The 14,778-nt window shown below is 42.0% G+C and overlaps 1 protein-coding gene across 1 annotated transcript in view; it reads left to right on the top strand.

The window, feature by feature from the left end:
• The window catches only part of ANKRD44 (ankyrin repeat domain 44), a 601,641-nt gene that overhangs the window by 188,659 nt on the left and 398,204 nt on the right, over window positions 1–14,778 (top strand). The window lies entirely within an intron of this gene.

Below are 14,778 nucleotides of genomic sequence, written 5' to 3'. Positions count from 1 at the left end.
TGACTGTGTTTTACACAGGTTACTGCAGGATAATAAACTGCAACCTTTTTCAACCCTGAGAGAACTAAACACATGTACACCCTTTACATGCCTGGCCTATGCCCAATTTGAACATCTCTGTCTGTTCAACCAACCCCGAGACACACAATCACTATCATTTACAAGCTACTTCTTACTTGCAATAACAGCACAACCCCTTCATACACCATCACATGGCAAGCAGACTTAGGCAAACAGATCAACACCAAATCATGGCAGAGAATATTCAAACTTCACAAATGTTCCTTGGTCTCTGCATGCATACAGGAACTGAATTTCACATTTTTAGCAAGATGGCATCTCACTCCAGACAGAATTAAACATATCTTCAAGAACATGAGCGGAAAATGCTGGAGGGGATGTGATGAAGAATCTAATGCCCTCCACATCAATGTTTGTTATTGTTCTAAAAAAGAACATCTTTATCACTGCTGTAATTTAATCTATTGCTGACTGGAATTAGCTTTTACCAGAATGTATTTTTCTCTTGTTAAGTGTATCCAGTCCACGGATCATCCATTACTTATGGGATATTCTCCTTCCCAACAGGAAGTTGCAAGAGGATCACCCACAGCAGAGCTGCTATATAGCTCCTCCCCTAACTGCCATATCCAGTCATTCTCTTGCAACCCTCAACAAAGATGGAGGTCGTAAGAGGAGAGTGGTGTTTTATACTTAGTTTATTTCTTCAATCAAAAGTTTGTTATTTTTAAATGGTACCGGAGTGTGCTGTTTATCTCAGGCAGTATTTAGAAGAAGAATCTGCCTGCATTTTCTATGATCTTAGCAGAAGTAACTAAGATCCATGGCTGTTCTCACATATTCTGAGGAGTGAGGTAACTTCAGAGAGGGAATGGCGTGCAGGTTTTCCTGCAATAAGGTATGTGCAGTTAATATTTTTCTAGGGATGGAATTTGCTAGAAAATGCTGCTTATACCGGATTAATGTAAGTAAAGCCTTGAATGTAGTGATAGCTACTGGTATCAGGCTTATTAATAGAGATGCATACTCTTATAAAAATGTAATATAAAACGTTTGCTGGCATGTTATTAGTTTTTATATATGTTTGGTGACAAAACTTATTGGGGCCTAGTTTTTTTCCACATGGCTGGTTTGATTTCTGCCTAGAGACAGTTTCCTGAAGCTTTCCACTGTTGCAATATGAGTGGGAAGGGCCTATTTTAGTGCTTTTCTGTGCAGATAAAAATACTGACAGAGACATTCAGCTTCCCTCTGCATGATACAGGACATCTCTGAAGGGCTCAAAAGGCTTCAAAGTCGTGTTTGAGGAGGGTAACAATCGCAGTAGACTGTGGCAGTTGTTGTGACTGTGTTTAAAAAATGTTTTTGTCATTTATTATTCTGTTTTTGTTATTAAGGGGTTAATTATCCATTTGCAAGTGGGTGCAATGCTCTGCTGACTTGTTACATACACTGTAAAAATTTTGTTAGTGTAACTGCCTTTTTTCACTGTTATTTCAAATTTTGTGAAAATTTGTTTCTCTTAAAGGCACAGTAACGTTTTTTATATTGCTTGTTAACTTGCTTTAAAGTGTTTTCCAAGCTTGCTAGTCTCATTGCTAGTCTGTACAAACATGTCTGAAACAGAGGATACTTGTTCATTATGTTTAAAAGCCATGGTGGAGCCCCATAGGAGAATTTGTACTAAATGTATTGATTTCACCTTAAACAGTAAAGATCAGTCTTTATCTATAAAAGAATTGTCACCAGAGGGGTCTGTCGAGGGGGAAGTTATGCCGACTAACTCTCCCCACGTGTCGGACCCTTCGCCTCCCGCTCAAGGGACGCACGCTAATATGGCGCCAAGTACATCAGGGACGCCCATAGCGATTACTTTGCAGGACATGGCTGCAATCATGAATAATACCCTGTCAGAGGTATTATCCAGATTGCCTGAATTGAGAGTGCGAAGCGCGATAGCTCTGGGGTTTAGACGAGATACAGAGCGCGTAGATGCTGTAGAGCCATGTCTAATACTGCGTCACAATATGCAGAACCTGAGAACGGAGAGCTTCAGTCTGTGGGTGACGTCTCTGATTCAGGGGGAGACCTGATTCAGAGATTTCTAATTTTAAATTTAAGCTTGAGAACCTCCGTGTATTGCTTGGGGAGGGGTATTAGCTGCTCTGAATGAACTGTGACACAATTGCAGTGCCAGAGAAATTGTGTAGGCTGGATAAATACTATGCAGTGCCCGGTGAGTACTGATGTTTTTCCAATACCTAAAAGGCTTACAGAAATTATTAGTAAGGAGTGGGATAGGCCGGTGTGCCCTTTTCCCCACCTCCTATATTTAGAAAAATGTTTCCAATAGATGCCCTACTAACGGGACTTATGGCTGACTGTCCCTAAGGTGGAGGGAGCAGTTTCTACTTTAGCAAAGCGTACCACTATCCCGGTTGAAGACAGTTGTGCTTTTTCAGATCCAATGGATAAAAAATTAGAGGGTTACCTTAAGAAAATGTTTATTCCAACAAGGTTTTATTTTACAGCACCCTTGCATGCATTGCGCCTGTCCACTGCTGCAGCGACATTCTGGTTTGAGGCCCTGGAAGAGGCCATCCCATACAGCTCCATTGAATGAAATCTGTTGACAAGCTTAGAACTCTTAAGCTAGCTAACTCATTTGTTTCTGATGCCACTGTTCATTTGACTAAACTAAACGGCTAAGAATTCCGGATTCGCCATCCAGGCGCGTTAGGGCGCTATGGCTCAAATCCTGGTCAGCTGATGTGACTTCAAAGTCTAAATTACTCAACATTCCTTTCAAGGGGCAGACCCTTATTCAGCCCTGGTTTGAAAGAAATTATTGCTGACATTACTGGAGGTAAGGGTCATACCCTTCCTCAGGACAAGGCCAAATCAAAGGCCAAACAGTCTAATTTTCGTGCCTTTCGAAATTCCAAGGCAGGTGCAGCATCAACTTCCTCCGCTTCAAGACAAGAGGGAACTTTTGCTCAATCTAAGCAGGCCTGTAAACCTAACCAGTCCTGGAACAAAGGCAAGCAGGCCAGAAAGCCTGCTGCTGCCTCTAAGACAGCATGAAGGAACGGCCCCCTATCCGGTGACGGATCTAGTAGGGGGGCAGACTTTTCTCTTCGCCCAGGCGTGGGCAAGAGATGTTCAGGATCCCTGGGCGTTGGAGATCATATCTCAGGGATATCTTCTGGACTTCAAAGCTTCTCCTCCACAAGGGAGATTTCACCTTTCAAGGTTATCTGCAAATCAGATAAAGAAAGAGGCATTCCTACTCTGTGTGCAAGACCTCCTAGTAATGGGAGTGATCCATCCAGTTCCGCGGACGGAACAAGGACAGGGTTTTTATTCAAATCTGTTTGTGGTTCCCAAAAAAGAGGGAACCTTCAGACCAATTTTGGATCTAAAGATCTTAAACAAATTCCTCAGAGTTCCATCTTTCAAAATGGAAACTATTCGGATCATCCTACCCATGATCAAGAGGGTCAGTACATGACCACAGTGGAACTTAAAGGATGCCTACCTTCACATACCGATTCACAAAGATCATCATCGGTTCCTAAGGTTTGCCTTTCTAGACAGGCAATTACCAATTTGTAGCTCTTCCCTTCGGGTTGGCTACAGCCCCGAGAATCTTTACGAAGGTTCTGGGCTCATTTCTGGCGGTTTCTAAGACCGCGAGGCATAGCGGTGGCTCCGTATCTAGACGACATCCTGATACAGGCGTCAAGCTTTCAAATTGCCAAGTCTCATACAGAGATGTTCTGGCATTTCTGAGATCGCACGGGTGGAAAGTGAAACGAGGAAAAGAGTTCTCTATCCCCACTCACAAGAGTCTCCTTCTTAGGGACTCTTATAGATTCTGTAGAGATGAAAATTTAACTGACGGAGTCCAGGTTATCAAAGCTTCTAAATGCTTGCTGTATTCTTCATTCCATTCCGCGCCCTTCGGTGGCTCAGTGTATGGAGGTGATCGGCTTAATGGTAGCGGCAATGGACATAGTGCCATTTGCGCGCTTACATCTCTGACCGCTGCAATTATGCATGCTAAGTCAGTGGAATGGGGATTACACAGATTTGTCCCCTCTGCTAAATCTGGATCAAGAGAGCAGAGATTCTCTTCTCTGGTGGTTGTCTCGGGATCCACCTGTCCGAGGGTATGACCTTTCGCAGGCCAGAATTGGACAATTGTAACAACAGATGCCAGCCTTCTAGGTTGGGGTGCAGTCTGGGAACTCCCTGAAGGCACAGGGATCGTGGAGACTCAGGAGGGAGAAACTCCTTTCCGATAAATATTCTGGAGTTAAGAGCAATATTCAATGCTCTTCTGGCTTGGCCTCAGTTAGCAACACTGAGGTTCATCAGATTTCAGTCGGACAATATCACGACTGTGGCTTACATCAACCATCAAGGGGGAACCAGGAGTTCCCTAGTGATGTTAGAAGTCTCAAAAATAATTCGCTGGGCAGAGACTCACTCTTACCACCTGTCAGCAATCCATATCCCAGGCGTGGAGAACTGGGAGGCGGATTTTCTAAGTCGTCAGACTTTTCACCCGGGGGAGTGGGAACTCCATCCGGAGGTGTTTGCTCAGTTGATTCATCGTTGGGGCAAACCAGAGTTGGATCTCATGGCGTCTCGCCAGAACGCCAGCTTCCTTGTTACGGATCCAGGTCCAGGGACCCCAGAAGCGACGCTGATAGATGCTCTAGCAGCGCCTTGGTTCTTCAACCTGGCTTATGTGTTTCCACCGTTCCTCTGCTCCCTCGACTGATTGCCAAAATCAAACAGGAGAGAGCATCAGTGATTCTATAGCGCCTGCGTGGCCACGCAGGACCTGGTATGCAGACCTAGTGGACATGGACATCCTTTCCACCATGGACTCTGCCTCTAAGGACAGGACCTTCTAATACAAGGTCCTTTCAATCATCCAAATCTAATTTCTCTGAGACTGACTGTATGGAGATTGAAACGCTTGATTCTATCAAAGCGTTGGCTTCTCCGAGTCAGTCATTGATACCTTAATACAGGCACAAAAGCCTGTTACCAGGAAAATCTATCACAAGATATGGCGTACATATCTTTTACTGGTGTGAATCCAAGAATTACTCATGGAGTAAGGTTAGGATTCCTAGGATATTGTCCTTTCTCCAAGAGGGTTTGGACAAAGGATTATCAGCTAGTTCCTTAAAGGGACAGATTTCTGCTCTGTCTATTCTTTTGCACAAGCGTCTGCAGAAGTTCCAGACGTCCAGGCATTTTGTCAGGCTTTGGTTTAGAATTAAGAAGCCCTGTGTTTTAAACCTGTTGCTCCCCCCATGGAGCTTAAACTTGGTTCTTAAAGTTCTTCAAGGAGTTCCGTTTGAACCCCCTTCATTCCATTGATATTAAGCTTTTATCTTGGAAAGTTCTGTTTTTGATGGCTATTTCCTCGGCTCGGAGAGTCTCTGAGCTATCTGCCTTACAATGTGATTCTCCTTATCTGATTTTTCATGCAGATAAGGTAGTTCTGCGTACCAAACCTGGGTTTTTTTACCTAAGGTGGTTTCTAACAAGAATATCAATCAAGAGATTGTTGTTCCATCATTGTGTCCTAATCCTTCTTCAAAGAAGGAACGTCTTTTACATAATCTGGACGGTAGTCCGTGCCTTGAAGTTTTACTTACAAGCTACTAAAGATTTTTCGTCAAACATCTTCCCTGTTAGTTGTTTATTCTGGACAGAGGAGAGGTCAAAAAGCTTCGGCAACCTCTCTTTTCTTTTGGCTTCGGAGTATTATACGCCTAAGCCTATGAGACTGCTGGACAGCAGCCCCCCTGAAAGAATTACAGCTCATTCTACTAGAGCTGTGGCTTCCCACCTGGGCCTTTAAAAATTAGGCCTCTGTTGAACAGATTTGCAAGGCCGCGACTTGGTCTTCGCTTCACACTTTTTCAAAATTTTACAAATTTGATACATTTTTGCTTCTTCGGAGGCTGTTTTTGGGAGAAAGGTTCTTCAGGCAGTGGTTCCTTCCGCTTAATCCCTGCCTTGTCCTCCCATCACTCCGTGTACTTTAGCTTTGGTATTGGTATCCCATAAGTAATGGATGATCCGTGGACTGGATACACTTAACAAGAGAAAACATAATTTATGCTTACCTGATAAATTTATTTCTCTTGTAGTGTATCCAGTCCACGGCCCCGCCCTGTCATTTTTAAGGGCAGGTCTAAAATTTAATTAAACTACAGTCACCACTGCACCCTATGGTTTCTCCTTTCTCTGTTTGTTTCGGATATGGCAGTTAGGGGAGGAGCTATATAGCAGCTCTGCTGTGGGTAATCCCTCTTGCAATCTTCCTGTTGGGAAGGAGAATATCCCATAAGTAATGGATGATCCTTGGACTGGATACACTACAAGAGAAATAAATTTATCAGGTAAGCATAAATTATGTTTTTCCTTTTTCATAGATGCTTATTATATTGACTTGATTCACTAATACATAATACTAGCTGTTAATACTATATCATGAGGATGATGGACTACATTATAATGACTACTTAACCTGTTTTCAATATGGACATTCTCAATGGCAGATATTCCATTTTACCTACAAGAATCATTTATGTACACACTTGTATTGTTTTAATCATTCTCTATATAGTTGTATGACAATTTATTTCAATAAAGGTTATAAAAAATAAAAAAAAGCTCTAGAAAATTTTATTTTTACATTTAAAACTTCCTAACAAAACCTCCTGCAGTCAGTAAACCCTGTACAGAACCTTTTTTCTACAATGATGATATGGTAGTACAGCCATATGTAACGTTATACTGTCCTTTTTCAATGCTCTCTACGGCAGTGCAGTCGCTGGTTTCTTTATTCACAGGCACAGGAGCACGTTATAATTGAATTGAAACTACACGGGAGGTACAGCCTGCATTGCCATTTAATAACCACATAGGGTGTCCGGCTGCATGAGTTTAGGTAGGTTTTAAACTTTAAAAAAAAAAGGATTACATTCCAGTCCCACTAGGAGGCAAAAAATACCCCTACATACCAGAGCTTTAAGCTCTTCCACTCTCACATAATCCCTCAGTCATACATATATCCAAGTAGATGGAGGAAACTGAAGAGCAGGAAAGACAGAAAATTAAGTGCAAAACAAGTACTGTCACCAACTATTTAAAGAAAGGGTGGGGCTCATGGACTCTCATCATCATGACAGAAATCAATTTATTATGTAAGCATACATTTTCTTTTATAAGATGGTAAGTGTCCATGAGACATCAAGTGTGGGATCCTATATCCAGCAGTGAAGTCCACCAGACCCCAATGAAATAAGGTGGGACAACAGTTAAGGCAGGTAGGGTAATGATCAGATACTGCGGCCTGCAGAACTTTCCTGCCAAAAGCTGCCTCTAAAGAGGTATACACGTCTAACTTGTAAAAGTATATTAAGAAGACCAAGTAGCCGCCTCACAAATCTGGTCTATGGAAGCCTCATTAAGAAGCCCAAGAAGTTGCAACTTCTTTAGTGGAATGAGCAGTAATGCACTCAGAAGTAGCCTTCTTGGCAACCAGATATGCCTTACAAATCAATGCCTTAAGTCAAGCAGCTAAGGTAAGTACACAAATAATGAATCGAACAGTTAGGGCCAGATTACGTGTAGCGTGCTAACAGTTAAGCATAAGCTATATCTGATTTATCTTGGCTGTTTGCACGTGTCGAATGTAGCGCTCGTATTACAAATTGAAAGTAAACGTAATCTCGCTTGAGCACAATTGAATTTAATGAGCATCGGGATAGTGTGACCTCAGAGCTCTGGTTCACGAAACAAAAAGTGTCACAAAACGCATAAAAAATACATTTAAAAGTACATTTAAAAGTACAGTTACACTCATAATAACACTAATTAATAAAAATTATTTTAAAAACAATTGGATGAAAAAGTTAAAAGGAGGTCTCAGGTGTTAGAAAAAAAGGCAGGCAAAGGAGTTTAACATAGAGATACATTCATATACATTCCACTTATCTTGCTCTATTTACTACTATGGGGGAATACATTAATGTAATCACGATATTCAAAGTTCAGCTTTTTGAAAAATGTATTGCGCAAAAAAGTTATAAGGGCTCAAAGATATGATGTCTCAGGTGTTAGAAGAAAAAAAAAGGCTGCACAGCGTTTTAACATAGAGATACATGCATATACATATCTAAATATGTATGTGTATGTATATATATATATATATATATATATATATATATATATATATATGTATAGATGTGTGTGCATATGTATTTATATGTGTATATATGTATTTACAGACATATATACACATATAAACACATAAATACATATGTATAACACATACAGACATATATATATATATACCCGTTGTGCTTATGGGGCCTATTTATCATGATGTGAGCGGTCATGATCCGATATTGCGGATCATGTCCGCTGCACATCGATAAATGCCAACAGCATACGCTCTCAGCATTTATCATTGCACCAGCAGTTCTGGTGAACTGCTGGTGCAATGCCGCTCCTTGCAGATTTGCGGCTAATCGGCCGCTAGCAGGGGATGTCAATCAACCTGATCGTATTCGATCGGGTTGATTTCCGCCGATGTCTGTTCCGCCGCCTCAGAGCAGGCGGACAGGTTATGGAGCAGCGGTCTTTAGACCTGAAGGCTCGCCAGAAACACAGGGCATCAAGCTCCATATGATTTCTTGGCTATGTTTCAGAGAATATGAATAAGACAAAAACTTTTCTTTCACTCATGGTTAGTGTTTGGCTGAAGCCATTTATTATCAATCAACTGTGTTTACTCTTTTTAAATTATAATGACAACAGAAACTACCCAAATGACCCTTATGAAAAGTTTACATACCCTGGTGATTTTGGCCTGATAACATGCACACAAGTTGACACAAAGGGGTTTGAATGGCTATTAAAGGTTACCATCCTCACCTGTGATCTGTCTGCTTGTAATTAGTGTGTGTGTGTATAAAAGTTCAATAAGTTTCTGGACCTCTGACAGACCCTTCCATCTTTCATCCAGTGCTGCACTGACATTTCTGGATTCTGCGTCATGGTGAAAACAAAAGAATTGTCAAAGGATCTGCGGGAAAAGGTAGTTGAACAGCATAAAACAGGAAAGGGATATAAAAAGTTATCCAAGGAATTGAGAATGCCAATCAACAGTGTTCCAACTCTAATCAAACCACTGTCAGGTAGACCAACTAAAATTTCAGCCACAACTGCCAGGAAAATTGTTCGGGGTGCAAAGAAAAACCCACAAATAACTTGAAATACAGGACTCTCTGAAAACATGTGGTGTGGCTGTTTCAAGATGCACAATATGGAGGCACTTGAAGAAAGATGGGCTGCATGGTCGAGACGGCAGAAGAAGGCCATTACTATGCAAATGCCACAAAGTATCCCGCTTACAATACGCCAAAATTGAGCTTTTTGGCCACAACCATAAACGCTACATTTGGAGAGGAGTCAACAAGGCCTATGATGATAGGTACACCATTCCTACTGTGAAACACGGAGGTGGATCGCTGATTTTTTGGGGATGTGTGAGTTACAAAGGCACAGGAAATTTGGTCAGAATTGATGGCAAGATGAATGCAGTATGTTATGAAAAAATACTGGAGGAAAATTTACATTTATCAGCCCGGAAGCTGCGCATGGGACGTACTTGGACATTCCAACATGACAATGATCCTAAACACAAGGCGAAGTCGACCTGTCATTGGCTACAGCAGAATAAAGTGAATGTTCTGGAGTGGCCATCTCAGTCTCCTAACCTCAATATCATTGAGCCATTCTGGGGAGATCTCAAACGTGCAGTTAATGCAAGACAGCCTAAGAATTTACAGGACCTGGAGACTTTTTGCCAGGAAGAATGGACAGCTTTACCATCTGAGAAGATAAAAAAAAACCTCATCCACAAATTCCACAAAATACTTCAAGCTGTCATTGATTTTAAAGGGGGCAATACACGGTATTAAGAACTGGGGTATGTAAACTTTTGATCAGGGTCATTTGGGTAGTTTCTGTTGTTATTATGATTTAGAAAGAGTAAACACAGTTGATTGATAATAAATGGCTTCAGCCAAACACTAACCATGAGTGAAAGAAAAGTTTTAGTGTTATCATTCATATTCTCTGAAAAATGGCCAAGAAATCATAAATTCTGCCAGGGTATGTAAACTTATGAGCACAACTGTATATATGTGTGTGTGTATGTGTATATATATATATATTTATATATATATATTATATATATATATATATATATATATATATATATATATATATATATATATATATATATATATATATATGTGCTTTGGAGCCCTTTGCAGTCAAGTAGATGAAAACATGTAGAAGCATATTTATGCAATATTTATTTTTAATAAAGTGTTATAGTATGTATTTTCCTTCTTAATATGAGGAGAGTCCACGGCTTCATTCCTTACTAGTGGGAAATACAGAACCTGTCCATCAGCAGGAGGCAAAGACACCCCAGCCAAAGGCTTAAATACCTCCCCCACTTTCCTCATCCCCCAGTCATTCTTTGCCTTTCGTCACAGGAGGTTGGCAGAGAAGTGTCAGAAGATTTCGGAGTAGTTCCTTATGGAGATGGGACTGGAGTTTTTAAGTTGTCCTTGTCAGCCTCTCAGTGAGAGCATTGACGAAAGTTTAGAGTCTGGAGATGCAGGGAGAGTCTTTCTGCGAACCCATCCAGACTCATATTAACAGCTCCTTAAGCAATCAGCGTTGACGAGTTTCGCTGCCTGCTTTCTTCACTCCAGTCCATGTCAGAAGCGCTGCTACAATCTGTCAAACTTGAAGCACCGTGCCACGGCATAGATTCTGGTAAGATCGTTTCATTACTTTACACACATGTTAACAATAGAAGACAGGATCACAGTGGGACTCCTTTATCTTTAGGGAATCAAGGGTTAATATCTCCTGAGGGGGATTTTTGAACAGTAGGGATTTTTAATCATATTTGTTATGTGATTTCAACTGCTTATGTGTATGAACGTTTGGGCTCTTAGGCTGATACGGAACGTACAGGTTATTTTCATTTTGAGAGTTGCGCAGTTTCTTTATATTAAGATGGCACACTTTTTCCTTAGCAGAGCCAGGTCCTGCATGTGCACCATGTGACCGGGAGTAGTCACGTTTTTTCCCCCCCGCTTCCGATTCCTGACTGGGTGTCTGCGGAGAGGAGCATCTTCTCTATCTGTCTGGGTCATAGGAAGTGCTGAGTGCCCCAGCCATTGGGGGTATAAGGTGCCAGTTGTTTTTTCTTTTCTATAATTTAATATAGACGAGTTATGGAGGATTCTGATATTTTAGGGGGGAATTCTCTGATACAGAATTTGATACCTGTGTATATTGTGAGGAGGCCCGGGTAATCCAGCCCTCTCAATTATGTTCCGTATGCCGCAATAGGGTGTTCTCATCAACCAATGTTGAGATGTTAGAGACCACTGAGCCATCCGCCTCTGAGGATTCTTCATCCAGTGAGGTGTGTTTCCTAGATTCTGTTCCTACATATGCAGTTTTTGTGAGCAAAGATCGTCCTTCGCCTGTAAGGGGTTTGTTTCCACCAGAGGTTACTACGCAGTTCCGCATGGCCATCTCTGCACGACTTAGCGATGTTACCTATTTCTTCTATGCGTAAGCGAAGAAGTAATTCGGGCTCTCATACCCCTGGACATTCGTGTACAATAACGTTTATGTCCGATCAGTCCTCTGGGGATACGGTTACCTCTGAGGCCTCAGAAGGAGAACCTCCCGGGTAGGAGCCTGCTTACTTGGGTCCTCCGACTGTGGAGGACTTAGCATTTAGATTTAGATTGGCACGCCTGAGTTTACTCCTGAAAGAGGTTTTGGTGATGTTAGAGGTTCCCAGTACTGATCCGTCAGTTGAATCTCAGTCCTCTAAATCTGATAACGATCTTAACTAGATGAGGGGAGGATGGGAACCTATTCCTTGTCGTCTTGTTTTACTTTTTGTTTTATTATTTAGAATCCCAGTTACGAGCTCTATGGGGGATTGTGTCGTATGACAGGCAGGACCTGTTTGTGTTTGCACACTCCTTTTTTTCAGGGCGTTTACCTGTTTTCTTTTACTTGCTATTCCAGTCTGGATAGTTTTTTGTTGTTTTTTTAGCTCTGGGTTGTTATAGAAACTCTTCTTAGAAAGACGTTTCATCACATGGAATTTTTGGTACTATCGGCTTTGAGGGTCAAGATTGTTGGAGACTTCCGGTGGAAGCTTATAGATTTCTGTTTGGGGTTCCCCCGACGATTTCGAAAAACATTTTAAGCCTCGGAGCTTAATTTCTTTATTTTGATTATTCAGTTGTTCTAGCCTTGCTGGAACTCAAGAAGTTTCGTTCTTGCCTTTGATTGTTCCGGCAGATACGTTGTATCCTAGATAACAGGCAGGACTTGTTGTGGATGAAAGTTGGGTTTGCTCCTTCTTTCTATACAAGGGAAGGAGTTTTTTTTTCTAGATTTCCGGTCCAGGTACATCAGGCCCATCTATCCTAGTTAACAGGCTGGACCTGTTTAGATGTTATCTGGGATTAGTGCTTGATACTGGACCATATGGATCTAGGGGTCCTAGAGACCAGAACTAGGCTGCTTCTGGGCAATTGTCTTCTCAGAGAAAGGGAAGTTTTTCAAGTGATCTTTGGAGTCATTGTCCCGGTATCTTTCGCACTGTGGGAATATTTTCCTCCACTGTTGGTGCATGTCCTAATAGGGGATGGTCTTCCCGTCCTAAATGGGTTCTAGGATTTTTAAGCAGAACTTATTAGATCCTCTTTTCATTGGAGAATGAAGGTTCTCCCTTACTTTTGTTAGAAAGAAGGATGTCTTCCTGGTTCATTCTTTTTGAGCATACCCGGTTCTTAGGAACGGTATCTTATAGTAATCCTCGTTCTGAGGCATGGAGTTGGTGTATCTGTCTTTACAGACTTACATGGAATACCTGTTGGGAAAATCAATCCCAGTGTTCCGTTCAGATCTCCCTGTTCTGAAAAATGTTTTTCTCTTAAGCTCTTTCAGGGCGGTTTTGACTTTGTTGCTTTCTTGTCCGTGGGGAGAGAGTGTCCTAGGGAGGTCTGGGGGTTGGGGGTTTCTTTCCACTTATTCATTTTGTTCCTCAGTGAGCATTCTGCTTGGAGGATTTGGTCTTCTGGGTTCATACCAGTTATGACTTTCTCAGTGGGGAGATCTTTTGGAAATCTTCTTGTGGAGAAGGAGAGTTCCTCCTGCTAATCAGGGGGGTCTCATGTTTGAGGGTGGTTGGAGACCCACTTAGGCTCATTAACAGCAACCCTCTCTATGAGTGTACTCCTCAGGATCGGATGTCCCCTACAATCATTCCCTGCTCGAATGTTTGTATCTGATGGGGACGATGATCATGCAAGGCGGGAGCGTTAGCTCCACCACTTTTGTAGCAGGAGGTGGGTTTGAACCCAGGTGGGGCTCTGGCTTTTTCATCCAGAGTATGCTAGACATCTAGCATTCCTTAGAGGTTTCTTTTTAACCTTCTTCTTTTTCAGCCATGTCACTCCTTATTGTGGATGGTTCGATCCTAGAAGGAGCAGGCGTAAGTGAGACTATTTGCTCCATTTATATCTACGAGTTGTATCGCAGTTTAGGGGCTTTGCCTCCTTGGACCTTTTACAGGGCTCTGCTGGGGCAGGGTCCTTGTGTTCATCCCAACCTGGATTCTCTGAGGCTGACTGCGTGAAATTGAATGCTTAGTCTTAGCCATGAGAGGTTTTTTCTAAAAGGATTGTTGATACGCTTGTTTAGCTCTTAAGCCGGTGTATCGTTGCACCTATCATAAGGGGTGCAGGACCTACTTCTTCTGCTATGAAGAACATAGATCCCCTGGCATAAGGCCAGGTTTTCCATGATCCTTCCTTTTTCCAGGATGCTCTGGAGAAGGGCCTTTTCTGTTAGCTCCCTTAGGGGACAGTTTTCGGCTCAATATGTTTTACTGCTTGAGAGGCTCTCAGAGCTTCCAGAGGTCCAGTCTTTGGTTCAGGCTTTGACTAGATCAGGCCTGTGTTTAGATCTAGTGCTCCTCTTTGGAGTTTACATCTTATTCTAAGTTTTTGCAGAAGGCTCAGTTTGGGCTTATGCATTGTCTTGACATTTAAATGTTCTGTCTGGGAAGGTTTCCTTTTATACTGTCTATTGCTTTGGCGCGCAGAATTTCTGAGATGGCTGCCTTGCATTGTGAGTTTCCTTACCTAGTTGTTCCTGCGGTTAAGGCTGTTTTTCATACTGGGTTAGTTTTTTCTTCCTATGGTTGCTTCACGAAGGAGTGGTTATTCATAACTTGGTTCAGGCCTTGAAGTTCTATCTTCAGGCTACAAAGGAGTTTTTTCTAACTTTCTTATTGTGTCTATTCTGGGAAGTGTAAGGGGCAGGAAGCCTCGTCCTCTTCCTTGCTTGTCTGGTTAAGGAGCATGTTCGCTTAGCTTATAGAGTCAGCGGGACACAAGCCTCCTCAGAGGCTTAATGATCATTCAACTAGAGCTATGGATCCCTCTTGGATTTTGAGAATCAGACTTATAAGTTGTTGAAAAATAATATATATACATGTCCTACTCTAATGGGAGCTAGCTGGTGATTGGTGCCTGCACACATTTGTCTCGTTTGATTGGCTGACTAGATGTGTTCAGCTAGCTCTAAGTAGTGCCT

The sequence above is a fragment of the Bombina bombina genome, chromosome 1 (genome assembly GCF_027579735.1).
Source record: "Bombina bombina isolate aBomBom1 chromosome 1, aBomBom1.pri, whole genome shotgun sequence".
Taxonomy (NCBI): domain Eukaryota; kingdom Metazoa; phylum Chordata; class Amphibia; order Anura; family Bombinatoridae; genus Bombina; species Bombina bombina.
Note: the sequence above shows the minus strand (reverse complement) of the source record. Positions and strands in the feature narration are given on the sequence as shown.